This window comes from Cryptomeria japonica, unplaced genomic scaffold, assembly GCF_030272615.1.
Source record: "Cryptomeria japonica unplaced genomic scaffold, Sugi_1.0 HiC_scaffold_132, whole genome shotgun sequence".
Taxonomy (NCBI): domain Eukaryota; kingdom Viridiplantae; phylum Streptophyta; class Pinopsida; order Cupressales; family Cupressaceae; genus Cryptomeria; species Cryptomeria japonica.
Window position 1 is genome coordinate 320876 of NW_026728954.1, and position 27858 is coordinate 348733.

General features: G+C 62.9%; 4 non-coding genes across 4 annotated transcripts; all 4 read left to right on the forward strand.

Moving 5' to 3' along the window:
* The first annotated feature begins 2028 nt into the window (after positions 1 to 2028).
* LOC131866135 (5S ribosomal RNA) lies at positions 2029 to 2147 on the forward strand. Its single transcript, XR_009364767.1, has one exon. It is a non-coding gene; the product is annotated as a 5S ribosomal RNA (ribosomal RNA).
* A 7804-nt stretch (positions 2148 to 9951) lies between these two features.
* On the forward strand, positions 9952 to 10070 carry LOC131866136 (5S ribosomal RNA). Its single transcript, XR_009364768.1, has one exon. It is a non-coding gene; the product is annotated as a 5S ribosomal RNA (ribosomal RNA).
* Positions 10071 to 17874: 7804 nt separating this feature from the next.
* On the forward strand, positions 17875 to 17993 carry LOC131866137 (5S ribosomal RNA). The gene has a single exon (XR_009364769.1). It is a non-coding gene; the product is annotated as a 5S ribosomal RNA (ribosomal RNA).
* Positions 17994 to 25723: 7730 nt separating this feature from the next.
* LOC131866138 (5S ribosomal RNA) lies at positions 25724 to 25842 on the forward strand. Its single transcript, XR_009364770.1, has one exon. It is a non-coding gene; the product is annotated as a 5S ribosomal RNA (ribosomal RNA).
* The last annotated feature ends 2016 nt before the right edge of the window (positions 25843 to 27858 follow it).

Below are 27858 nucleotides of genomic sequence, written 5' to 3' on the forward strand. Positions count from 1 at the left end.
CCACCAGGGCGCACCCGAGGCAAACCGGGCTCCGACTTCGTGCACGCCGCACCTTGGAGCACACATCGGAGCGCTCCCAGGTTCGCACCAGCGTTGCGCACCTTTGATGCGCTGCCTTCACTAATTTCCAGAAAAGGCAAAAAAAAACGATATTTTAAAATTTCCGTTCTGAAAGATAGTGAAAAAAACGGAACGCGGGTGCCATCTTGAGCCCTTCCTGATGCGCAGCCCAGGCAAGTTGTGCGCACCAAGGTGCCCACCCTGGCGGAGGTGCGCGCCCGGGGCAAACCGGGCTCCGACTTCGTGCACTGCATGGTGCCCACCAAGGCGCGCAACCCAGCCAAGGTGCCCACCGCAGCGAAGGTGCACGCGAGGTGCGCACCCGAGGTGCACACCCGGGGCAAACCGGGCTCCGACTTCGTGCACGCCGCACCTTGGAGCACACTTCAGAGCGCTCCTTGGTACGCACCAGGGCGCGCAACCCAGCCAAGGTGCTCACCCCGGCGAAGGTGCACGCGAGGTGCGCACCCGGGGCAAACCGGGCTCGGACTTCGTGCACGCCGCACCTTGGAGCACACATCGGAGCGCTCCCGGGTTCGCACCAGCATTGCGCACCTTTGATGCGCTGCCTTCACTAATTTCCAGAAAAGGCAAAAAAAAGAAAAAAATGAGATTTTAAAATTTCCGTTTTGAAAGATAGTGAAAAAAACGGAACGCGGGTGCCATCTTGAGCCCGCCCTGGTGTGCAGCCCAGGCAAGTTGTGCGCACCAAGGCACCCACCCTGGCCAAGGTGGGTCACGGGGTGGGTCCTAGGGTGGGTAACGGGGTGGGTACTAAGGTGCGTGCCAAGGTGGGTCATAGGGTGGGTGCCAAGGTGGGCACCAGGGTGGGTGTGCACCAACCCTAGCCAGGGTAGGTCACGGGGTGGTTGTCGGGGTGGGCGTCAAGGAGCCAAGGTGGGTGGCAAGTAGCCAAGTTGCGTGCCAAGGTGGGTGTCGGGGTGGGTGCCAAGGATCCAAGGTGGGTGCCAAGGAACCAAGGTGGGTGTCTGGGTGGGTGCCGAGGTGGGAGCCAGGGTGGGTCCCAAGGTGAGTGCAAAGGTGGGTGCCAGGGTCAAGGTGAGTGCCAATGTGGGTTCCAAGGTGCCAGGGTCAGGGTGAGTGCCAATGTGGGTTCAAAGGTGCTAAGTTGGGTGCGAGGTTGGGTGCGAGGGTGGGTGGGTGCCAAGGTGTGCTAGGTGGAAGCCCGGGTGGGTCGGCATCCCATGGGTGTCGAGTTGGGTGCCTGATGGGTGCTTCTTGTCAAGTTTTAGTCGTCGGGACTCATTTCGAGCCTTAGAGGTCGTTTCTTGTCCGGTTGCCCTGTCTTCGACCTGGGAACCCAATTTTGGTCCTCGGGTCCCATTTTTTTTTGTCTCGCATCCCACTTTTGGCCTGTGGCCTTTTCGGGGTCGATTCTCGTTTTGGGCATCAGAGCATGTTTCTTCTCCTAAAACCCAATATTTGTTTATTAAGTCTCGGAACACATTTTTGTTCTCGTGGACCCATCATGGGTCTTGGAACGCATTTGTGGTCCTTGGGTCCCATTTTGCATCCCGAAACTTGTGTTTTGGTGCTTGATCCCTATTTTGGGTGCCCACCTTGCACCAAGTGCGCACCCGGGGCAAACCGAGCGCCTTGGTGCACCGGGGCAAGATCGAGCGTGCACCCGAGGCGCCCCGAACATGCACCAAGGTGCACTCGGCCCACATGTGAGCGCAGGTCGTTGCGCCCGAGGTGGTGTGTGGGCACCGCGTTGCAGACGGGACACTGCACGCACACGACGCCCCCTCCAGGTGCACGCACGTAGGCCGGGCCGGGTGCACACCCGACGCCCTAGCAAGGTGCGCGCACCCGGGCAGGGCTCACACTTGGCGAACGGGGCGCACTTCGCGAGGGAGGGTGTGCACCTCGACGGGGGTGGGTGGCCGGGGTGGATTCGCACGTGGGTCGCGGTTTGCTAAGTACACACTGCGACAAGCTCATAACGGGTGCGATCATACCAGCGTTAGTGCACCGGATCCCATCAGAACTCCGCAGTTAAGCGCGCTTGGGCCGGAGTAGTACTGGGATGGGTGACCTCCCGGGAAGTCCCGGTGTTGCACCCTTTTTTAGTTTTTCGCCGGGCGTCGCAATGCTATTTGAATAAACCTTTTGCCCGTTTGCGTTCTCGTCGGGGCCGGGCCGGGCCGGGGTGCGCTGCCCGCACTACCGCGCGCGCGGGGGCGACACCGAGCGCGCACCCGAGGCGCCCCGAGCACACAGGCCACGGTGCAACCCGGGCGTTGTGCGCGCACCCCGGTGCGCCCGAGGTGCTGCGCGCGCACCCAGGTGAAATCGGTGTGCACCTCGGCCAGTGCGCGCTCGGTCGAGTCGCGCACGTTGGCCAAGGTGCACGGTGATGTTTCTTACTCTAAGGTTCCGCACCAGACGCCCGGGACAGGTGAGCGAAGCTGGGCGGGGCCGGGTGCGCGGCCGGGGCAGGTGCACGCAGCTGGAGAGAGCTTTGGAGCACACTTCGGAGCGCACCAATGATGCGCTCCATTCAAAAGTTTCCTGAAAAGGCAAAAAAAGTTGAGATTATAGAATTTCCCACTTGAGAGATTGTAAAAAAAAAAAATTTAAAATGAAGGAAACGCGGGTGCCAAGGTGTGCGCAGCCCAGCCAAGGTGTGCGCACCAAGGCGCCCACCCTGGCGAAGGTGCACGCAAGGTGCGCACCCGAGGCAAACCGGACAATTAACCCAACTTTCGACTTCGCGCGCACCTTGGAGCGCACTTCGGAGCGCTCCTTGGTGCGCACCAATCTTGGGCACCTCGGAGTGCACCATGGCGCCCACCAAGGTGCGCACCCGGGGCAAACCGAGCTCCGACTTCGTGCGCACCTTGGAGCGCACGAAAGGTGCGCACCATGGCGCCCACCAAGGTGCGCAGCCCAGCCAAGGCGTGCGCATCAAGGTGCGCACCCTGGCGAAGGTGCGCACCCGGGGCAAACCGAGCTCCGACTTCGTGCGCACCTTGGAGCGCACAAAAGGTGCGCAACCCAGCCAAGGTGTGCGCACCCCGGTCAAACCGAGCTCCGAATCGTGCGCACCAGAGGTGCACGCCATCGTGCGCACCTTGGAGCACACTTCGGAGCCCTCCTTGGTGCGCGCCGATGTTGCGCACCTCAGAGCGCACCCGGGGAAAACAATGCAATTAACCCGACTTTCGACTTCGTGGGCACCTCGGAGCGCTCTCGGGTTCGCACCTCGGAGCACACCGAGGTGCGCACCTTTGATGCGCTGCCTTCACCAATTTCCAGAAAAGGCAAGAAAACATTGAGAAGGTGTGCGCACCGAGGTGCCCACCCTGGCGAAGGTGCACGCGAGGTGCGCACCCGGGGCAAACCGGGCTCCGACTTCGTGCACGCCGCACCTTGGAGCACACTTCGGAGCGCTCCTTGGTGCGCACCAGGGCGCGCAACCCAGCCGAGGTGCCCACCCCGGCGAAGGTGCACGCGAGGTGCGCACCCGGGGCAAACCGGGCTCCGACTTCGTGCACGCCATGGTGCCCACCGCGGCGAAGGTGCACGCGAGGTGCGCACCCGGGGCAAACCGGGCTCCGACTTCGTGCACGCCGCACCTTGGAGCACACTTCGGAGCGCTCCTTGGTGCGCACCATGGTGCCCACCAGGGCGCGCAACCCCGCCGAAGGTGCACGCGAGGTGCGCACCCGGGGCAAACCGGGCTCCGACTTCGTGCACGCCGCACCTTGGAGCACACTTCGGAGCGCTCCTTGGTGCGCACCATGGTGCCCACCAGGGCGCGCAACCCCGCCGAAGGTGCACGCGAGGTGCGCACCCGGGGCAAATCGGGCTCCGACTTCGTGCACGCCATGGTGCGCACCGCGGCGAAGGTGCGCACCCGGGGCAAACCGGGCTCCGACTTCGTGCACGCCGCACCTTGGAGCACACTTCAGAGCGCTCCTTGGTGCGCACCAGGGCGCGCAACCCAGCCGAGGTGCCCACCCCGGCGAAGGTGCACGCGAGGTGCGTACCCGGGGCAAACCGGGCTCCGACTTCGTGCACGCCGCACCTTGGAGCACACTTCGGAGCGCTCCTTGGTGCGCACCATGGTGCCCACCAGGCCGCGCAACCCAGCCAAGGTGTGCGCACCAAGGTGCACGCGAGGTGCGCACCCGGGGCAAACCGGGGTCCGACTTCGTGCACGCCGCACCTTGGAGCACACATCGGGGCGCTCCCGGGTTCGCACCGGCGTTGCGCACCGTGGTGGGCACCTCGGAGCACACCAAGGTGGGCAGCGAGGTGCGCACCTTTGATGCGATGCCTTCACTAATTTCCATAAAAGGCAAAAAAAAAACGAGATTTTAAAATTTCCGTTTTGAAAGATAGTGAGAAAAAGGGAATGCTGGTGCCATCTTGAGCCCGCCCTGGTGCGCAGCCCAGCCAAGGTGTGCGCACCAAGGTGCCCACCCTGGCGAAGGTGCGCGCCCGGGCAATTAACCCAACTTCCAACTTCGCGCGCGCCAGGGTGGGAGCGCACCCAACAACCGGGCCTGGGAAGAGCCAATGCGAGAAACCCCACCAAACGCTCTGACAAAAAAAGAGGGGGCGCTCCAGTAACCCCGCTTCGGAGCGCACCCTGGGCAAACCCAGCCAAGGTGCCCACCCCGGCCAAGGTGCAGGCGAGGTGCGCACCCGGGGCAAACCGGGCTCCGACAACGTGCACGCCGCACCTTGGAGCACACTTCGTAGCGCTCCCGGGTGCGCACCTCAGAGCACACCAAGGTGGGCAGCGAGGTGCGCACCTTTGATGCGCTGCCTTCACTAATTTCCAGAAAAGGCAAAAAAAAAAGGAGATTTTAAAATTTCCGTTTTGAAAGATAGTGAAAAAAACGGAACGCGCGTGCCATCTTGAGCCCGCCCTGGTGCGCAGCCCAGGTAAGGTGCCCACCCTGGCAAAGGTGCGCACCCGGGCAATTAACCCTACTTCCGACTTCGTGCGCGCCAGGGTGGCAACCGGGCCTCGGAAGAGCCAATGCGAGAAACCCCACCAAACGCTCCGACAAAAAAAGAGGCGGCGCTCCAATAACCCCGCTTCGGAGCGCAGCCGGGGCAAACCCAGCCAAGGTGCCCACCCCGACGAAGGTGCACGCGAGGTGCGCACCCGGGGCAAACCGGGCTCCGACAACGTGCACGCAGCACCTTGGAGCACACTTCGAAGCACTCCCGGGTGCCCACCGGCGTTGCGCACCGTGGTGGGCAGCGAGGTGCGCACCTTTGATGCGCTGCCTTCACTAATTTCCAGAAAAAGGCAAAAAAAAATGAGATTTTAAAATTTCCGTTTTGAAAGATAGTGAAAAAAAAGGAACGCGGGTGCCATCTTGAGCCCGCCCTGGTGCGCAGCCCAGGCAAGGCATGCGCACCAAGGTGCCCACCCGAGGTGCACACCCGGGGCAAACCGGGCTCCGACTTCGTGCAGGCCGCACCTTGGAGCACACTTCGGAGCGCTCCTTGGTGCGCACCATGGTGCCCACCAGGGCGCGCAACCCAGCCAAGGTCTGCACACTAAGGTGCCCACCCCGGCGAAGGTGCACGCGAGGTGCGCACCCGGGGCAAACCGGGCTCCGACTTCGTGCACGCCATGGTGCCCACCGCGGCGAAGGTGCACGCGAGGTGCGCACCCGGGGCAAACCGGGCTCCGACTTCGTGCACGCCGCACCTTGGAGCACACTTCGGAGCGCTCCTTGGTGCGCACCATGGTGCCCACCAGGGCGCGCAACCCAGCCAAGGTGTGCGCACCAAGGTGCACGCGAGGTGCGCACCCGGGGCAAACCGGGGTCCGACTTCGTGCACGCCGCACCTTGGAGCACACATCGGAGCGCTCCCAGGTTCGCACCAGCGTTGCGCACCTTTGATGCGCTGCCTTCACTAATTTCCAGAAAAGGCAAAAAAAAACGATATTTTAAAATTTCCGTTCTGAAAGATAGTGAAAAAAACGGAACGCGGGTGCCATCTTGAGCCCTTCCTGGTGCGCAGCCCAGGCAAGTTGTGCGCACCAAGGTGCCCACCCTGGCGGAGGTGCGCGCCCGGGGCAAACCGGGCTCCGACTTCGTGCACTGCATGGTGCCCACCAAGGCGCGCAACCCAGCCAAGGTGCCCACCGCAGCGAAGGTGCACGCGAGGTGCACACCCGGGGCAAACCGGGCTCCGACTTCGTGCACGCCGCACCTTGGAGCACACTTCAGAGCGCTCCTTGGTGCGCACCAGGGCGCGCAACCCAGCCGAGGTGCCCACCCCGGCGAAGGTGCACGCGAGGTGCGCACCCGGGGCAAACCGGGCTCCGACTTCGTGCACGCCATGGTGCCCACCGCGGCGAAGGTGCGCACCCGGGGCAAACCGGGCTCCGACTTCGTGCACGCCGCACCTTGGAGCACACTTCGGAGCGCTCCTTGGTGCGCACCATGGTGCCCACCAGGCCGCGCAACCCAGCCAAGGTGTGCGCACCAAGGTGCACGCGAGGTGCGCACCCGGGGCAAACCGGGGTCCGACTTCGTGCACGCCGCACCTTGGAGCACACATCGGGGCGCTCCCGGGTTCGCACCGGCGTTGCGCACCGTGGTGGGCACCTCGGAGCACACCAAGGTGGGCAGCGAGGTGCGCACCTTTGATGCGATGCCTTCACTAATTTCCATAAAAGGCAAAAAAAAAACGAGATTTTAAAATTTCCGTTTTGAAAGATAGTGAGAAAAAGGGAATGCTGGTGCCATCTTGAGCCCGCCCTGGTGCGCAGCCCAGCCAAGGTTTGCGCACCAAGGTGCCCACCCTGGCGAAGGTGCGCGCCCGGGCAATTAACCCAACTTCCAACTTCGCGCGCGCCAGGGTGGGAGCGCACCCAACAACCGGGCCTGGGAAGAGCCAATGCGAGAAACCCCACCAAACTCTCTGACAAAAAAAGAGGGGGCGCTCCAGTAACCCCGCTTCGGAGCGCACCCTGGGCAAACCCAGCCAAGGTGCCCACCCCGGCCAAGGTGCAGGCGAGGTGCGCACCCGGGGCAAACCGGGCTCCGACAACGTGCACGCCGCACCTTGGAGCACACTTCGTAGCGCTCCCGGGTGCGCACCTCAGAGCACACCAAGGTGGGCAGCGAGGTGCGCACCTTTGATGCGCTGCCTTCACTAATTTCCAGAAAAGGCAAAAAAAAAAGGAGATTTTAAAATTTCCGTTTTGAAAGATAGTGAAAAAAACGGAACGCGCGTGCCATCTTGAGCCCGCCCTGGTGCGCAGCCCAGGTAAGGTGCCACCCTGGCAAAGGTGCGCACCCGGGCAATTAACCCTACTTCCGACTTCGTGCGCGCCAGGGTGGCAACCGGGCCTCGGAAGAGCCAATGCGAGAAACCCCACCAAACGCTCCGACAAAAAAAGAGGCGGCGCTCCAATAACCCCGCTTCGGAGCGCAGCCGGGGCAAACCAAGCCAAGGTGCCCACCCCGACGAAGGTGCACGCGAGGTGCGCACCCGGGGCAAACCGGGCTCCGACAACGTGCACGCAGCACCTTGGAGCACACTTCGAAGCACTCCCGGGTGCCCACCGGCGTTGCGCACCGTGGTGGGCAGCGAGGTGCGCACCTTTGATGCGCTGCCTTCACTAATTTCCAGAAAAAGGCAAAAAAAAATGAGATTTTAAAATTTCCGTTTTGAAAGATAGTGAAAAAAAAGGAACGCGGGTGCCATCTTGAGCCCGCCCTGGTGCGCAGCCCAGGCAAGGCATGCGCACCAAGGTGCCCACCCGAGGTGCACACCCGGGGCAAACCGGGCTCCGACTTCGTGCAGGCCGCACCTTGGAGCACACTTCGGAGCGCTCCTTGGTGCGCACCATGGTGCCCACCAGGGCGCACCCGAGGCAAACCGGGCTCCGACTTCGTGCACGCCGCACCTTGGAGCACACATCGGAGCGCTCCCAGGTTCGCACCAGCGTTGCGCACCTTTGATGCGCTGCCTTCACTAATTTCCAGAAAAGGCAAAAAAAAACGATATTTTAAAATTTCCGTTCTGAAAGATAGTGAAAAAAACGGAACGCGGGTGCCATCTTGAGCCCTTCCTGATGCGCAGCCCAGGCAAGTTGTGCGCACCAAGGTGCCCACCCTGGCGGAGGTGCGCGCCCGGGGCAAACCGGGCTCCGACTTCGTGCACTGCATGGTGCCCACCAAGGCGCGCAACCCAGCCAAGGTGCCCACCGCAGCGAAGGTGCACGCGAGGTGCGCACCCGAGGTGCACACCCGGGGCAAACCGGGCTCCGACTTCGTGCACGCCGCACCTTGGAGCACACTTCAGAGCGCTCCTTGGTACGCACCAGGGCGCGCAACCCAGCCAAGGTGCTCACCCCGGCGAAGGTGCACGCGAGGTGCGCACCCGGGGCAAACCGGGCTCGGACTTCGTGCACGCCGCACCTTGGAGCACACATCGGAGCGCTCCCGGGTTCGCACCAGCATTGCGCACCTTTGATGCGCTGCCTTCACTAATTTCCAGAAAAGGCAAAAAAAAGAAAAAAATGAGATTTTAAAATTTCCGTTTTGAAAGATAGTGAAAAAAACGGAACGCGGGTGCCATCTTGAGCCCGCCCTGGTGTGCAGCCCAGGCAAGTTGTGCGCACCAAGGCACCCACCCTGGCCAAGGTGGGTCACGGGGTGGGTCCTAGGGTGGGTAACGGGGTGGGTACTAAGGTGCGTGCCAAGGTGGGTCATAGGGTGGGTGCCAAGGTGGGCACCAGGGTGGGTGTGCACCAACCCTAGCCAGGGTAGGTCACGGGGTGGTTGTCGGGGTGGGCGTCAAGGAGCCAAGGTGGGTGGCAAGTAGCCAAGTTGCGTGCCAAGGTGGGTGTCGGGGTGGGTGCCAAGGATCCAAGGTGGGTGCCAAGGAACCAAGGTGGGTGTCTGGGTGGGTGCCGAGGTGGGAGCCAGGGTGGGTCCCAAGGTGAGTGCAAAGGTGGGTGCCAGGGTCAAGGTGAGTGCCAATGTGGGTTCCAAGGTGCCAGGGTCAGGGTGAGTGCCAATGTGGGTTCAAAGGTGCTAAGTTGGGTGCGAGGTTGGGTGCGAGGGTGGGTGGGTGCCAAGGTGTGCTAGGTGGAAGCCCGGGTGGGTCGGCATCCCATGGGTGTCGAGTTGGGTGCCTGATGGGTGCTTCTTGTCAAGTTTTAGTCGTCGGGACTCATTTCGAGCCTTAGAGGTCGTTTCTTGTCCGGTTGCCCTGTCTTCGACCTGGGAACCCAATTTTGGTCCTCGGGTCCCATTTTTTTTTGTCTCGCATCCCACTTTTGGCCTGTGGCCTTTTCGGGGTCGATTCTCGTTTTGGGCATCAGAGCATGTTTCTTCTCCTAAAACCCAATATTTGTTTATTAAGTCTCGGAACACATTTTTGTTCTCGTGGACCCATCATGGGTCTTGGAACGCATTTGTGGTCCTTGGGTCCCATTTTGCATCCCGAAACTTGTGTTTTGGTGCTTGATCCCTATTTTGGGTGCCCACCTTGCACCAAGTGCGCACCCGGGGCAAACCGAGCGCCTTGGTGCACCGGGGCAAGATCGAGCGTGCACCCGAGGCGCCCCGAACATGCACCAAGGTGCACTCGGCCCACATGTGAGCGCAGGTCGTTGCGCCCGAGGTGGTGTGTGGGCACCGCGTTGCAGACGGGACACTGCACGCACACGACGCCCCCTCCAGGTGCACGCACGTAGGCCGGGCCGGGTGCACACCCGACGCCCTAGCAAGGTGCGCGCACCCGGGCAGGGCTCACACTTGGCGAACGGGGCGCACTTCGCGAGGGAGGGTGTGCACCTCGACGGGGGTGGGTGGCCGGGGTGGATTCGCACGTGGGTCGCGGTTTGCTAAGTACACACTGCGACAAGCTCATAACGGGTGCGATCATACCAGCGTTAGTGCACCGGATCCCATCAGAACTCCGCAGTTAAGCGCGCTTGGGCCGGAGTAGTACTGGGATGGGTGACCTCCCGGGAAGTCCCGGTGTTGCACCCTTTTTTAGTTTTTCGCCGGGCGTCGCAATGCTATTTGAATAAACCTTTTGCCCGTTTGCGTTCTCGTCGGGGCCGGGCCGGGCCGGGGTGCGCTGCCCGCACTACCGCGCGCGCGGGGGCGACACCGAGCGCGCACCCGAGGCGCCCCGAGCACACAGGCCACGGTGCAACCCGGGCGTTGTGCGCGCACCCCGGTGCGCCCGAGGTGCTGCGCGCGCACCCAGGTGAAATCGGTGTGCACCTCGGCCAGTGCGCGCTCGGTCGAGTCGCGCACGTTGGCCAAGGTGCACGGTGATGTTTCTTACTCTAAGGTTCCGCACCAGACGCCCGGGACAGGTGAGCGAAGCTGGGCGGGGCCGGGTGCGCGGCCGGGGCAGGTGCACGCAGCTGGAGAGAGCTTTGGAGCACACTTCGGAGCGCACCAATGATGCGCTCCATTCAAAAGTTTCCTGAAAAGGCAAAAAAAGTTGAGATTATAGAATTTCCCACTTGAGAGATTGTAAAAAAAAAAAATTTAAAATGAAGGAAACGCGGGTGCCAAGGTGTGCGCAGCCCAGCCAAGGTGTGCGCACCAAGGCGCCCACCCTGGCGAAGGTGCACGCAAGGTGCGCACCCGAGGCAAACCGGACAATTAACCCAACTTTCGACTTCGCGCGCACCTTGGAGCGCACTTCGGAGCGCTCCTTGGTGCGCACCAATCTTGGGCACCTCGGAGTGCACCATGGCGCCCACCAAGGTGCGCACCCGGGGCAAACCGAGCTCCGACTTCGTGCGCACCTTGGAGCGCACGAAAGGTGCGCACCATGGCGCCCACCAAGGTGCGCAGCCCAGCCAAGGCGTGCGCATCAAGGTGCGCACCCTGGCGAAGGTGCGCACCCGGGGCAAACCGAGCTCCGACTTCGTGCGCACCTTGGAGCACACAAAAGGTGCGCAACCCAGCCAAGGTGTGCGCACCCCGGTCAAACCGAGCTCCGAATCGTGCGCACCAGAGGTGCACGCCATCGTGCGCACCTTGGAGCACACTTCGGAGCCCTCCTTGGTGCGCGCCGATGTTGCGCACCTCGGAGCGCACCCGGGGAAAACAATGCAATTAACCCGACTTTCGACTTCGTGGGCACCTCGGAGCGCTCTCGGGTTCGCACCTCGGAGCACACCGAGGTGCGCACCTTTGATGCGCTGCCTTCACCAATTTCCAGAAAAGGCAAGAAAACATTGAGAAGGTGTGCGCACCGAGGTGCCCACCCTGGCGAAGGTGCACGCGAGGTGCGCACCCGGGGCAAACCGGGCTCCGACTTCGTGCACGCCGCACCTTGGAGCACACTTCGGAGCGCTCCTTGGTGCGCACCAGGGCGCGCAACCCAGCCGAGGTGCCCACCCCGGCGAAGGTGCACGCGAGGTGCGCACCCGGGGCAAACCGGGCTCCGACTTCGTGCACGCCATGGTGCCCACCGCGGCGAAGGTGCACGCGAGGTGCGCACCCGGGGCAAACCGGGCTCCGACTTCGTGCACGCCGCACCTTGGAGCACACTTCGGAGCGCTCCTTGGTGCGCACCATGGTGCCCACCAGGGCGCGCAACCCCGCCGAAGGTGCACGCGAGGTGCGCACCCGGGGCAAACCGGGCTCCGACTTCGTGCACGCCGCACCTTGGAGCACACTTCGGAGCGCTCCTTGGTGCGCACCATGGTGCCCACCAGGGCGCGCAACCCCGCCGAAGGTGCACGCGAGGTGCGCACCCGGGGCAAACCGGGCTCCGACTTCGTGCACGCCATGGTGCGCACCGCGGCGAAGGTGCGCACCCGGGGCAAACCGGGCTCCGACTTCTTGTACGCCGCACCTTGGAGCACACTTCGGAGCGCTCCTTGGTGCGCACCAGGGCGCGCAACCCAGCCGAGGTGCCCACCCCGGCGAAGGTGCACGCGAGGTGCGTACCCGGGGCAAACCGGGCTCCGACTTCGTGCACGCCGCACCTTGGAGCACACTTCGGAGCGCTCCTTGGTGCGCACCATGGTGCCCACCAGGCCGCGCAACCCAGCCAAGGTGTGCGCACCAAGGTGCACGCGAGGTGCGCACCCGGGGCAAACCGGGGTCCGACTTCGTGCACGCCGCACCTTGGAGCACACATCGGGGCGCTCCCGGGTTCGCACCGGCGTTGCGCACCGTGGTGGGCACCTCGGAGCACACCAAGGTGGGCAGCGAGGTGCGCACCTTTGATGCGATGCCTTCACTAATTTCCATAAAAGGCAAAAAAAAAACGAGATTTTAAAATTTCCGTTTTGAAAGATAGTGAGAAAAAGGGAATGCTGGTGCCATCTTGAGCCCGCCCTGGTGCGCAGCCCAGCCAAGGTGTGCGCACCAAGGTGCCCACCCTGGCGAAGGTGCGCGCCCGGGCAATTAACCCAACTTCCAACTTCGCGCGCGCCAGGGTGGGAGCGCACCCAACAACCGGGCCTGGGAAGAGCCAATGCGAGAAACCCCACCAAACGCTCTGACAAAAAAAGAGGGGGCGCTCCAGTAACCCCGCTTCGGAGCGCACCCTGGGCAAACCCAGCCAAGGTGCCCACCCCGGCCAAGGTGCAGGCGAGGTGCGCACCCGGGGCAAACCGGGCTCCGACAACGTGCACGCCGCACCTTGGAGCACACTTCGTAGCGCTCCCGGGTGCGCACCTCAGAGCACACCAAGGTGGGCAGCGAGGTGCGCACCTTTGATGCGCTGCCTTCACTAATTTCCAGAAAAGGCAAAAAAAAAAGGAGATTTTAAAATTTCCGTTTTGAAAGATAGTGAAAAAAACGGAACGCGCGTGCCATCTTGAGCCCGCCCTGGTGCGCAGCCCAGGTAAGGTGCCCACCCTGGCAAAGGTGCGCACCCGGGCAATTAACCCTACTTCCGACTTCGTGCGCGCCAGGGTGGCAACCGGGCCTCGGAAGAGCCAATGCGAGAAACCCCACCAAACGCTCCGACAAAAAAAGAGGCGGCGCTCCAATAACCCCGCTTCGGAGCGCAGCCGGGGCAAACCCAGCCAAGGTGCCCACCCCGACGAAGGTGCACGCGAGGTGCGCACCCGGGGCAAACCGGGCTCCGACAACGTGCACGCAGCACCTTGGAGCACACTTCGAAGCACTCCCGGGTGCCCACCGGCGTTGCGCACCGTGGTGGGCAGCGAGGTGCGCACCTTTGATGCGCTGCCTTCACTAATTTCCAGAAAAAGGCAAAAAAAAATGAGATTTTAAAATTTCCGTTTTGAAAGATAGTGAAAAAAAAGGAACGCGGGTGCCATCTTGAGCCCGCCCTGGTGCGCAGCCCAGGCAAGGCATGCGCACCAAGGTGCCCACCCGAGGTGCACACCCGGGGCAAACCGGGCTCCGACTTCGTGCAGGCCGCACCTTGGAGCACACTTCGGAGCGCTCCTTGGTGCGCACCATGGTGCCCACCAGGGCGCGCAACCCAGCCAAGGTCTGCACACTAAGGTGCCCACCCCGGCGAAGGTGCACGCGAGGTGCGCACCCGGGGCAAACCGGGCTCCGACTTCGTGCACGCCATGGTGCCCACCGCGGCGAAGGTGCACGCGAGGTGCGCACCCGGGGCAAACCGGGCTCCGACTTCGTGCACGCCGCACCTTGGAGCACACTTCGGAGCGCTCCTTGGTGCGCACCATGGTGCCCACCAGGGCGCGCAACCCAGCCAAGGTGTGCGCACCAAGGTGCACGCGAGGTGCGCACCCGGGGCAAACCGGGGTCCGACTTCGTGCACGCCGCACCTTGGAGCACACATCGGAGCGCTCCCAGGTTCGCACCAGCGTTGCGCACCTTTGATGCGCTGCCTTCACTAATTTCCAGAAAAGGCAAAAAAAAACGATATTTTAAAATTTCCGTTCTGAAAGATAGTGAAAAAAACGGAACGCGGGTGCCATCTTGAGCCCTTCCTGGTGCGCAGCCCAGGCAAGTTGTGCGCACCAAGGTGCCCACCCTGGCGGAGGTGCGCGCCCGGGGCAAACCGGGCTCCGACTTCGTGCACTGCATGGTGCCCACCAAGGCGCGCAACCCAGCCAAGGTGCCCACCGCAGCGAAGGTGCACGCGAGGTGCACACCCGGGGCAAACCGGGCTCCGACTTCGTGCACGCCGCACCTTGGAGCACACTTCAGAGCGCTCCTTGGTGCGCACCAGGGCGCGCAACCCAGCCGAGGTGCCCACCCCGGCGAAGGTGCACGCGAGGTGCGCACCCGGGGCAAACCGGGCTCCGACTTCGTGCACGCCATGGTGCCCACCGCGGCGAAGGTGCGCACCCGGGGCAAACCGGGCTCCGACTTCGTGCACGCCGCACCTTGGAGCACACTTCGGAGCGCTCCTTGGTGCGCACCATGGTGCCCACCAGGCCGCGCAACCCAGCCAAGGTGTGCGCACCAAGGTGCACGCGAGGTGCGCACCCGGGGCAAACCGGGGTCCGACTTCGTGCACGCCGCACCTTGGAGCACACATCGGGGCGCTCCCGGGTTCGCACCGGCGTTGCGCACCGTGGTGGGCACCTCGGAGCACACCAAGGTGGGCAGCGAGGTGCGCACCTTTGATGCGATGCCTTCACTAATTTCCATAAAAGGCAAAAAAAAAACGAGATTTTAAAATTTCCGTTTTGAAAGATAGTGAGAAAAAGGGAATGCTGGTGCCATCTTGAGCCCGCCCTGGTGCGCAGCCCAGCCAAGGTTTGCGCACCAAGGTGCCCACCCTGGCGAAGGTGCGCGCCCGGGCAATTAACCCAACTTCCAACTTCGCGCGCGCCAGGGTGGGAGCGCACCCAACAACCGGGCCTGGGAAGAGCCAATGCGAGAAACCCCACCAAACTCTCTGACAAAAAAAGAGGGGGCGCTCCAGTAACCCCGCTTCGGAGCGCACCCTGGGCAAACCCAGCCAAGGTGCCCACCCCGGCCAAGGTGCAGGCGAGGTGCGCACCCGGGGCAAACCGGGCTCCGACAACGTGCACGCCGCACCTTGGAGCACACTTCGTAGCGCTCCCGGGTGCGCACCTCAGAGCACACCAAGGTGGGCAGCGAGGTGCGCACCTTTGATGCGCTGCCTTCACTAATTTCCAGAAAAGGCAAAAAAAAAAGGAGATTTTAAAATTTCCGTTTTGAAAGATAGTGAAAAAAACGGAACGCGCGTGCCATCTTGAGCCCGCCCTGGTGCGCAGCCCAGGTAAGGTGCCACCCTGGCAAAGGTGCGCACCCGGGCAATTAACCCTACTTCCGACTTCGTGCGCGCCAGGGTGGCAACCGGGCCTCGGAAGAGCCAATGCGAGAAACCCCACCAAACGCTCCGACAAAAAAAGAGGCGGCGCTCCAATAACCCCGCTTCGGAGCGCAGCCGGGGCAAACCAAGCCAAGGTGCCCACCCCGACGAAGGTGCACGCGAGGTGCGCACCCGGGGCAAACCGGGCTCCGACAACGTGCACGCAGCACCTTGGAGCACACTTCGAAGCACTCCCGGGTGCCCACCGGCGTTGCGCACCGTGGTGGGCAGCGAGGTGCGCACCTTTGATGCGCTGCCTTCACTAATTTCCAGAAAAAGGCAAAAAAAAATGAGATTTTAAAATTTCCGTTTTGAAAGATAGTGAAAAAAAAGGAACGCGGGTGCCATCTTGAGCCCGCCTTGGTGCGCAGCCCAGGCAAGGCATGCGCACCAAGGTGCCCACCCGAGGTGCACACCCGGGGCAAACCGGGCTCCGACTTCGTGCAGGCCGCACCTTGGAGCACACTTCGGAGCGCTCCTTGGTGCGCACCATGGTGCCCACCAGGGCGCACCCGAGGCAAACCGGGCTCCGACTTCGTGCACGCCGCACCTTGGAGCACACATCGGAGCGCTCCCAGGTTCGCACCAGCGTTGCGCACCTTTGATGCGCTGCCTTCACTAATTTCCAGAAAAGGCAAAAAAAAACGATATTTTAAAATTTCCGTTCTGAAAGATAGTGAAAAAAACGGAACGCGGGTGCCATCTTGAGCCCTTCCTGATGCGCAGCCCAGGCAAGTTGTGCGCACCAAGGTGCCCACCCTGGCGGAGGTGCGCGCCCGGGGCAAACCGGGCTCCGACTTCGTGCACTGCATGGTGCCCACCAAGGCGCGCAACCCAGCCAAGGTGCCCACCGCAGCGAAGGTGCACGCGAGGTGCGCACCCGAGGTGCACACCCGGGGCAAACCGGGCTCCGACTTCGTGCACGCCGCACCTTGGAGCACACTTCAGAGCGCTCCTTGGTACGCACCAGGGCGCGCAACCCAGCCAAGGTGCTCACCCCGGCGAAGGTGCACGCGAGGTGCGCACCCGGGGCAAACCGGGCTCGGACTTCGTGCACGCCGCACCTTGGAGCACACATCGGAGCGCTCCCGGGTTCGCACCAGCATTGCGCACCTTTGATGCGCTGCCTTCACTAATTTCCAGAAAAGGCAAAAAAAAGAAAAAAATGAGATTTTAAAATTTCCGTTTTGAAAGATAGTGAAAAAAACGGAACGCGGGTGCCATCTTGAGCCCGCCCTGGTGTGCAGCCCAGGCAAGTTGTGCGCACCAAGGCACCCACCCTGGCCAAGGTGGGTCACGGGGTGGGTCCTAGGGTGGGTAACGGGGTGGGTACTAAGGTGCGTGCCAAGGTGGGTCATAGGGTGGGTGCCAAGGTGGGCACCAGGGTGGGTGTGCACCAACCCTAGCCAGGGTAGGTCACGGGGTGGTTGTCGGGGTGGGCGTCAAGGAGCCAAGGTGGGTGGCAAGTAGCCAAGTTGCGTGCCAAGGTGGGTGTCGGGGTGGGTGCCAAGGATCCAAGGTGGGTGCCAAGGAACCAAGGTGGGTGTCTGGGTGGGTGCCGAGGTGGGAGCCAGGGTGGGTCCCAAGGTGAGTGCAAAGGTGGGTGCCAGGGTCAAGGTGAGTGCCAATGTGGGTTCCAAGGTGCCAGGGTCAGGGTGAGTGCCAATGTGGGTTCAAAGGTGCTAAGTTGGGTGCGAGGTTGGGTGCGAGGGTGGGTGGGTGCCAAGGTGTGCTAGGTGGAAGCCCGGGTGGGTCGGCATCCCATGGGTGTCGAGTTGGGTGCCTGATGGGTGCTTCTTGTCAAGTTTTAGTCGTCGGGACTCATTTCGAGCCTTAGAGGTCGTTTCTTGTCCGGTTGCCCTGTCTTCGACCTGGGAACCCAATTTTGGTCCTCGGGTCCCATTTTTTTTTGTCTCGCATCCCACTTTTGGCCTGTGGCCTTTTCGGGGTCGATTCTCGTTTTGGGCATCAGAGCATGTTTCTTCTCCTAAAACCCAATATTTGTTTATTAAGTCTCGGAACACATTTTTGTTCTCGTGGACCCATCATGGGTCTTGGAACGCATTTGTGGTCCTTGGGTCCCATTTTGCATCCCGAAACTTGTGTTTTGGTGCTTGATCCCTATTTTGGGTGCCCACCTTGCACCAAGTGCGCACCCGGGGCAAACCGAGCGCCTTGGTGCACCGGGGCAAGATCGAGCGTGCACCCGAGGCGCCCCGAACATGCACCAAGGTGCACTCGGCCCACATGTGAGCGCAGGTCGTTGCGCCCGAGGTGGTGTGTGGGCACCGCGTTGCAGACGGGACACTGCACGCACACGACGCCCCCTCCAGGTGCACGCACGTAGGCCGGGCCGGGTGCACACCCGACGCCCTAGCAAGGTGCGCGCACCCGGGCAGGGCTCACACTTGGCGAACGGGGCGCACTTCGCGAGGGAGGGTGTGCACCTCGACGGGGGTGGGTGGCCGGGGTGGATTCGCACGTGGGTCGCGGTTTGCTAAGTACACACTGCGACAAGCTCATAACGGGTGCGATCATACCAGCGTTAGTGCACCGGATCCCATCAGAACTCCGCAGTTAAGCGCGCTTGGGCCGGAGTAGTACTGGGATGGGTGACCTCCCGGGAAGTCCCGGTGTTGCACCCTTTTTTAGTTTTTCGCCGGGCGTCGCAATGCTATTTGAATAAACCTTTTGCCCGTTTGCGTTCTCGTCGGGGCCGGGCCGGGCCGGGGTGCGCTGCCCGCACTACCGCGCGCGCGGGGGCGACACCGAGCGCGCACCCGAGGCGCCCCGAGCACACAGGCCACGGTGCAACCCGGGCGTTGTGCGCGCACCCCGGTGCGCCCGAGGTGCTGCGCGCGCACCCAGGTGAAATCGGTGTGCACCTCGGCCAGTGCGCGCTCGGTCGAGTCGCGCACGTTGGCCAAGGTGCACGGTGATGTTTCTTACTCTAAGGTTCCGCACCAGACGCCCGGGACAGGTGAGCGAAGCTGGGCGGGGCCGGGTGCGCGGCCGGGGCAGGTGCACGCAGCTGGAGAGAGCTTTGGAGCACACTTCGGAGCGCACCAATGATGCGCTCCATTCAAAAGTTTCCTGAAAAGGCAAAAAAAGTTGAGATTATAGAATTTCCCACTTGAGAGATTGTAAAAAAAAAAAATTTAAAATGAAGGAAACGCGGGTGCCAAGGTGTGCGCAGCCCAGCCAAGGTGTGCGCACCAAGGCGCCCACCCTGGCGAAGGTGCACGCAAGGTGCGCACCCGAGGCAAACCGGACAATTAACCCAACTTTCGACTTCGCGCGCACCTTGGAGCGCACTTCGGAGCGCTCCTTGGTGCGCACCAATCTTGGGCACCTCGGAGTGCACCATGGCGCCCACCAAGGTGCGCACCCGGGGCAAACCGAGCTCCGACTTCGTGCGCACCTTGGAGCGCACGAAAGGTGCGCACCATGGCGCCCACCAAGGTGCGCAGCCCAGCCAAGGCGTGCGCATCAAGGTGCGCACCCTGGCGAAGGTGCGCACCCGGGGCAAACCGAGCTCCGACTTCGTGCGCACCTTGGAGCGCACAAAAGGTGCGCAACCCAGCCAAGGTGTGCGCACCCCGGTCAAACCGAGCTCCGAATCGTGCGCACCAGAGGTGCACGCCATCGTGCGCACCTTGGAGCACACTTCGGAGCCCTCCTTGGTGCGCGCCGATGTTGCGCACCTCGGAGCGCACCCGGGGAAAACAATGCAATTAACCCGACTTTCGACTTCGTGGGCACCTCGGAGCGCTCTCGGGTTCGCACCTCGGAGCACACCGAGGTGCGCACCTTTGATGCGCTGCCTTCACCAATTTCCAGAAAAGGCAAGAAAACATTGAGAAGGTGTGCGCACCGAGGTGCCCACCCTGGCGAAGGTGCACGCGAGGTGCGCACCCGGGGCAAACCGGGCTCCGACTTCGTGCACGCCGCACCTTGGAGCACACTTCGGAGCGCTCCTTGGTGCGCACCAGGGCGCGCAACCCAGCCGAGGTGCCCACCCCGGCGAAGGTGCACGCGAGGTGCGCACCCGGGGCAAACCGGGCTCCGACTTCGTGCACGCCATGGTGCCCACCGCGGCGAAGGTGCACGCGAGGTGCGCACCCGGGGCAAACCGGGCTCCGACTTCGTGCACGCCGCACCTTGGAGCACACTTCGGAGCGCTCCTTGGTGCGCACCATGGTGCCCACCAGGGCGCGCAACCCCGCCGAAGGTGCACGCGAGGTGCGCACCCGGGGCAAACCGGGCTCCGACTTCGTGCACGCCGCACCTTGGAGCACACTTCGGAGCGCTCCTTGGTGCGCACCATGGTGCCCACCAGGGCGCGCAACCCCGCCGAAGGTGCACGCGAGGTGCGCACCCGGGGCAAACCGGGCTCCGACTTCGTGCACGCCATGGTGCGCACCGCGGCGAAGGTGCGCACCCGGGGCAAACCGGGCTCCGACTTCGTGCACGCCGCACCTTGGAGCACACTTCGGAGCGCTCCTTGGTGCGCACCAGGGCGCGCAACCCAGCCGAGGTGCCCACCCCGGCGAAGGTGCACGCGAGGTGCGTACCCGGGGCAAACCGGGCTCCGACTTCGTGCACGCCGCACCTTGGAGCACACTTCGGAGCGCTCCTTGGTGCGCACCATGGTGCCCACCAGGCCGCGCAACCCAGCCAAGGTGTGCGCACCAAGGTGCACGCGAGGTGCGCACCCGGGGCAAACCGGGGTCCGACTTCGTGCACGCCGCACCTTGGAGCACACATCGGGGCGCTCCCGGGTTCGCACCGGCGTTGCGCACCGTGGTGGGCACCTCGGAGCACACCAAGGTGGGCAGCGAGGTGCGCACCTTTGATGCGATGCCTTCACTAATTTCCATAAAAGGCAAAAAAAAAACGAGATTTTAAAATTTCCGTTTTGAAAGATAGTGAGAAAAAGGGAATGCTGGTGCCATCTTGAGCCCGCCCTGGTGCGCAGCCCAGCCAAGGTGTGCGCACCAAGGTGCCCACCCTGGCGAAGGTGCGCGCCCGGGCAATTAACCCAACTTCCAACTTCGCGCGCGCCAGGGTGGGAGCGCACCCAACAACCGGGCCTGGGAAGAGCCAATGCGAGAAACCCCACCAAACGCTCTGACAAAAAAAGAGGGGGCGCTCCAGTAACCCCGCTTCGGAGCGCACCCTGGGCAAACCCAGCCAAGGTGCCCACCCCGGCCAAGGTGCAGGCGAGGTGCGCACCCGGGGCAAACCGGGCTCCGACAACGTGCACGCCGCACCTTGGAGCACACTTCGTAGCGCTCCCGGGTGCGCACCTCAGAGCACACCAAGGTGGGCAGCGAGGTGCGCACCTTTGATGCGCTGCCTTCACTAATTTCCAGAAAAGGCAAAAAAAAAAGGAGATTTTAAAATTTCCGTTTTGAAAGATAGTGAAAAAAACGGAACGCGCGTGCCATCTTGAGCCCGCCCTGGTGCGCAGCCCAGGTAAGGTGCCCACCCTGGCAAAGGTGCGCACCCGGGCAATTAACCCTACTTCCGACTTCGTGCGCGCCAGGGTGGCAACCGGGCCTCGGAAGAGCCAATGCGAGAAACCCCACCAAACGCTCCGACAAAAAAAGAGGCGGCGCTCCAATAACCCCGCTTCGGAGCGCAGCCGGGGCAAACCCAGCCAAGGTGCCCACCCCGACGAAGGTGCACGCGAGGTGCGCACCCGGGGCAAACCGGGCTCCGACAACGTGCACGCAGCACCTTGGAGCACACTTCGAAGCACTCCCGGGTGCCCACCGGCGTTGCGCACCGTGGTGGGCAGCGAGGTGCGCACCTTTGATGCGCTGCCTTCACTAATTTCCAGAAAAAGGCAAAAAAAAATGAGATTTTAAAATTTCCGTTTTGAAAGATAGTGAAAAAAAAGGAACGCGGGTGCCATCTTGAGCCCGCCCTGGTGCGCAGCCCAGGCAAGGCATGCGCACCAAGGTGCCCACCCGAGGTGCACACCCGGGGCAAACCGGGCTCCGACTTCGTGCAGGCCGCACCTTGGAGCACACTTCGGAGCGCTCCTTGGTGCGCACCATGGTGCCCACCAGGGCGCGCAACCCAGCCAAGGTCTGCACACTAAGGTGCCCACCGCGGCGAAGGTGCACGCGAGGTGCGCACCCGGGGCAAACCGGGCTCCGACTTCGTGCACGCCGCACCTTGGAGCACACTTCGGAGCGCTCCTTGGTGCGCACCATGGTGCCCACCAGGGCGCGCAACCCAGCCAAGGTGTGCGCACCAAGGTGCACGCGAGGTGCGCACCCGGGGCAAACCGGGGTCCGACTTCGTGCACGCCGCACCTTGGAGCACACATCGGAGCGCTCCCAGGTTCGCACCAGCGTTGCGCACCTTTGATGCGCTGCCTTCACTAATTTCCAGAAAAGGCAAAAAAAAACGATATTTTAAAATTTCCGTTCTGAAAGATAGTGAAAAAAACGGAACGCGGGTGCCATCTTGAGCCCTTCCTGGTGCGCAGCCCAGGCAAGTTGTGCGCACCAAGGTGCCCACCCTGGCGGAGGTGCGCGCCCGGGGCAAACCGGGCTCCGACTTCGTGCACTGCATGGTGCCCACCAAGGCGCGCAACCCAGCCAAGGTGCCCACCGCAGCGAAGGTGCACGCGAGGTGCACACCCGGGGCAAACCGGGCTCCGACTTCGTGCACGCCGCACCTTGGAGCACACTTCAGAGCGCTCCTTGGTGCGCACCAGGGCGCGCAACCCAGCCGAGGTGCCCACCCCGGCGAAGGTGCACGCGAGGTGCGCACCCGGGGCAAACCGGGCTCCGACTTCGTGCACGCCATGGTGCCCACCGCGGCGAAGGTGCGCACCCGGGGCAAACCGGGCTCCGACTTCGTGCACGCCGCACCTTGGAGCACACTTCGGAGCGCTCCTTGGTGCGCACCATGGTGCCCACCAGGCCGCGCAACCCAGCCAAGGTGTGCGCACCAAGGTGCACGCGAGGTGCGCACCCGGGGCAAACCGGGGTCCGACTTCGTGCACGCCGCACCTTGGAGCACACATCGGGGCGCTCCCGGGTTCGCACCGGCGTTGCGCACCGTGGTGGGCACCTCGGAGCACACCAAGGTGGGCAGCGAGGTGCGCACCTTTGATGCGATGCCTTCACTAATTTCCATAAAAGGCAAAAAAAAAACGAGATTTTAAAATTTCCGTTTTGAAAGATAGTGAGAAAAAGGGAATGCTGGTGCCATCTTGAGCCCGCCCTGGTGCGCAGCCCAGCCAAGGTTTGCGCACCAAGGTGCCCACCCTGGCGAAGGTGCGCGCCCGGGCAATTAACCCAACTTCCAACTTCGCGCGCGCCAGGGTGGGAGCGCACCCAACAACCGGGCCTGGGAAGAGCCAATGCGAGAAACCCCACCAAACTCTCTGACAAAAAAAGAGGGGGCGCTCCAGTAACCCCGCTTCGGAGCGCACCCTGGGCAAACCCAGCCAAGGTGCCCACCCCGGCCAAGGTGCAGGCGAGGTGCGCACCCGGGGCAAACCGGGCTCCGACAACGTGCACGCCGCACCTTGGAGCACACTTCGTAGCGCTCCCGGGTGCGCACCTCAGAGCACACCAAGGTGGGCAGCGAGGTGCGCACCTTTGATGCGCTGCCTTCACTAATTTCCAGAAAAGGCAAAAAAAAAAGGAGATTTTAAAATTTCCGTTTTGAAAGATAGTGAAAAAAACGGAACGCGCGTGCCATCTTGAGCCCGCCCTGGTGCGCAGCCCAGGTAAGGTGCCACCCTGGCAAAGGTGCGCACCCGGGCAATTAACCCTACTTCCGACTTCGTGCGCGCCAGGGTGGCAACCGGGCCTCGGAAGAGCCAATGCGAGAAACCCCACCAAACGCTCCGACAAAAAAAGAGGCGGCGCTCCAATAACCCCGCTTCGGAGCGCAGCCGGGGCAAACCAAGCCAAGGTGCCCACCCCGACGAAGGTGCACGCGAGGTGCGCACCCGGGGCAAACCGGGCTCCGACAACGTGCACGCAGCACCTTGGAGCACACTTCGAAGCACTCCCGGGTGCCCACCGGCGTTGCGCACCGTGGTGGGCAGCGAGGTGCGCACCTTTGATGCGCTGCCTTCACTAATTTCCAGAAAAAGGCAAAAAAAAATGAGATTTTAAAATTTCCGTTTTGAAAGATAGTGAAAAAAAAGGAACGCGGGTGCCATCTTGAGCCCGCCCTGGTGCGCAGCCCAGGCAAGGCATGCGCACCAAGGTGCCCACCCGAGGTGCACACCCGGGGCAAACCGGGCTCCGACTTCGTGCAGGCCGCACCTTGGAGCACACTTCGGAGCGCTCCTTGGTGCGCACCATGGTGCCCACCAGGGCGCACCCGAGGCAAACCGGGCTCCGACTTCGTGCACGCCGCACCTTGGAGCACACATCGGAGCGCTCCCAGGTTCGCACCAGCGTTGCGCACCTTTGATGCGCTGCCTTCACTAATTTCCAGAAAAGGCAAAAAAAAACGATATTTTAAAATTTCCGTTCTGAAAGATAGTGAAAAAAACGGAACGCGGGTGCCATCTTGAGCCCTTCCTGATGCGCAGCCCAGGCAAGTTGTGCGCACCAAGGTGCCCACCCTGGCGGAGGTGCGCGCCCGGGGCAAACCGGGCTCCGACTTCGTGCACTGCATGGTGCCCACCAAGGCGCGCAACCCAGCCAAGGTGCCCACCGCAGCGAAGGTGCACGCGAGGTGCGCACCCGAGGTGCACACCCGGGGCAAACCGGGCTCCGACTTCGTGCACGCCGCACCTTGGAGCACACTTCAGAGCGCTCCTTGGTACGCACCAGGGCGCGCAACCCAGCCAAGGTGCTCACCCCGGCGAAGGTGCACGCGAGGTGCGCACCCGGGGCAAACCGGGCTCGGACTTCGTGCACGCCGCACCTTGGAGCACACATCGGAGCGCTCCCGGGTTCGCACCAGCATTGCGCACCTTTGATGCGCTGCCTTCACTAATTTCCAGAAAAGGCAAAAAAAAGAAAAAAATGAGATTTTAAAATTTCCGTTTTGAAAGATAGTGAAAAAAACGGAACGCGGGTGCCATCTTGAGCCCGCCCTGGTGTGCAGCCCAGGCAAGTTGTGCGCACCAAGGCACCCACCCTGGCCAAGGTGGGTCACGGGGTGGGTCCTAGGGTGGGTAACGGGGTGGGTACTAAGGTGCGTGCCAAGGTGGGTCATAGGGTGGGTGCCAAGGTGGGCACCAGGGTGGGTGTGCACCAACCCTAGCCAGGGTAGGTCACGGGGTGGTTGTCGGGGTGGGCGTCAAGGAGCCAAGGTGGGTGGCAAGTAGCCAAGTTGCGTGCCAAGGTGGGTGTCGGGGTGGGTGCCAAGGATCCAAGGTGGGTGCCAAGGAACCAAGGTGGGTGTCTGGGTGGGTGCCGAGGTGGGAGCCAGGGTGGGTCCCAAGGTGAGTGCAAAGGTGGGTGCCAGGGTCAAGGTGAGTGCCAATGTGGGTTCCAAGGTGCCAGGGTCAGGGTGAGTGCCAATGTGGGTTCAAAGGTGCTAAGTTGGGTGCGAGGTTGGGTGCGAGGGTGGGTGGGTGCCAAGGTGTGCTAGGTGGAAGCCCGGGTGGGTCGGCATCCCATGGGTGTCGAGTTGGGTGCCTGATGGGTGCTTCTTGTCAAGTTTTAGTCGTCGGGACTCATTTCGAGCCTTAGAGGTCGTTTCTTGTCCGGTTGCCCTGTCTTCGACCTGGGAACCCAATTTTGGTCCTCGGGTCCCATTTTTTTTTGTCTCGCATCCCACTTTTGGCCTGTGGCCTTTTCGGGGTCGATTCTCGTTTTGGGCATCAGAGCATGTTTCTTCTCCTAAAACCCAATATTTGTTTATTAAGTCTCGGAACACATTTTTGTTCTCGTGGACCCATCATGGGTCTTGGAACGCATTTGTGGTCCTTGGGTCCCATTTTGCATCCCGAAACTTGTGTTTTGGTGCTTGATCCCTATTTTGGGTGCCCACCTTGCACCAAGTGCGCACCCGGGGCAAACCGAGCGCCTTGGTGCACCGGGGCAAGATCGAGCGTGCACCCGAGGCGCCCCGAACATGCACCAAGGTGCACTCGGCCCACATGTGAGCGCAGGTCGTTGCGCCCGAGGTGGTGTGTGGGCACCGCGTTGCAGACGGGACACTGCACGCACACGACGCCCCCTCCAGGTGCACGCACGTAGGCCGGGCCGGGTGCACACCCGACGCCCTAGCAAGGTGCGCGCACCCGGGCAGGGCTCACACTTGGCGAACGGGGCGCACTTCGCGAGGGAGGGTGTGCACCTCGACGGGGGTGGGTGGCCGGGGTGGATTCGCACGTGGGTCGCGGTTTGCTAAGTACACACTGCGACAAGCTCATAACGGGTGCGATCATACCAGCGTTAGTGCACCGGATCCCATCAGAACTCCGCAGTTAAGCGCGCTTGGGCCGGAGTAGTACTGGGATGGGTGACCTCCCGGGAAGTCCCGGTGTTGCACCCTTTTTTAGTTTTTTGCCGGGCGTCGCAATGCTATTTGAATAAACCTTTTGCCCGTTTGCGTTCTCGTCGGGGCCGGGCCGGGCCGGGGTGCGCTGCCCGCACTACCGCGCGCGCGGGGGCGACACCGAGCGCGCACCCGAGGCGCCCCGAGCACACAGGCCACGGTGCAACCCGGGCGTTGTGCGCGCACCCCGGTGCGCCCGAGGTGCTGCGCGCGCACCCAGGTGAAATCGGTGTGCACCTCGGCCAGTGCGCGCTCGGTCGAGTCGCGCACGTTGGCCAAGGTGCACGGTGATGTTTCTTACTCTAAGGTTCCGCACCAGACGCCCGGGACAGGTGAGCGAAGCTGGGCGGGGCCGGGTGCGCGGCCGGGGCAGGTGCACGCAGCTGGAGAGAGCTTTGGAGCACACTTCGGAGCGCACCAATGATGCGCTCCATTCAAAAGTTTCCTGAAAAGGCAAAAAAAGTTGAGATTATAGAATTTCCCACTTGAGAGATTGTAAAAAAAAAAAATTTAAAATGAAGGAAACGCGGGTGCCAAGGTGTGCGCAGCCCAGCCAAGGTGTGCGCACCAAGGCGCCCACCCTGGCGAAGGTGCACGCAAGGTGCGCACCCGAGGCAAACCGGACAATTAACCCAACTTTCGACTTCGCGCGCACCTTGGAGCGCACTTCGGAGCGCTCCTTGGTGCGCACCAATCTTGGGCACCTCGGAGTGCACCATGGCGCCCACCAAGGTGCGCACCCGGGGCAAACCGAGCTCCGACTTCGTGCGCACCTTGGAGCGCACGAAAGGTGCGCACCATGGCGCCCACCAAGGTGCGCAGCCCAGCCAAGGCGTGCGCATCAAGGTGCGCACCCTGGCGAAGGTGCGCACCCGGGGCAAACCGAGCTCCGACTTCGTGCGCACCTTGGAGCGCACAAAAGGTGCGCAACCCAGCCAAGGTGTGCGCACCCCGGTCAAACCGAGCTCCGAATCGTGCGCACCAGAGGTGCACGCCATCGTGCGCACCTTGGAGCACACTTCGGAGCCCTCCTTGGTGCGCGCCGATGTTGCGCACCTCGGAGCGCACCCGGGGAAAACAATGCAATTAACCCGACTTTCGACTTCGTGGGCACCTCGGAGCGCTCTCGGGTTCGCACCTCGGAGCACACCGAGGTGCGCACCTTTGATGCGCTGCCTTCACCAATTTCCAGAAAAGGCAAGAAAACATTGAGAAGGTGTGCGCACCGAGGTGCCCACCCTGGCGAAGGTGCACGCGAGGTGCGCACCCGGGGCAAACCGGGCTCCGACTTCGTGCACGCCGCACCTTGGAGCACACTTCGGAGCGCTCCTTGGTGCGCACCAGGGCGCGCAACCCAGCCGAGGTGCCCACCCCGGCGAAGGTGCACGCGAGGTGCGCACCCGGGGCAAACCGGGCTCCGACTTCGTGCACGCCATGGTGCCCACCGCGGCGAAGGTGCACGCGAGGTGCGCACCCGGGGCAAACCGGGCTCCGACTTCGTGCACGCCGCACCTTGGAGCACACTTCGGAGCGCTCCTTGGTGCGCACCATGGTGCCCACCAGGGCGCGCAACCCCGCCGAAGGTGCACGCGAGGTGCGCACCCGGGGCAAACCGGGCTCCGACTTCGTGCACGCCGCACCTTGGAGCACACTTCGGAGCGCTCCTTGGTGCGCACCATGGTGCCCACCAGGGCGCGCAACCCCGCCGAAGGTGCACGCGAGGTGCGCACCCGGGGCAAACCGGGCTCCGACTTCGTGCACGCCATGGTGCGCACCGCGGCGAAGGTGCGCACCCGGGGCAAACCGGGCTCCGACTGCACGCCGCACCTTGGAGCACACTTCGGAGCGCTCCTTGGTGCGCACCAGGGCGCGCAACCCAGCCGAGGTGCCCACCCCGGCGAAGGTGCACGCGAGGTGCGTACCCGGGGCAAACCGGGCTCCGACTTCGTGCACGCCGCACCTTGGAGCACACTTCGGAGCGCTCCTTGGTGCGCACCATGGTGCCCACCAGGC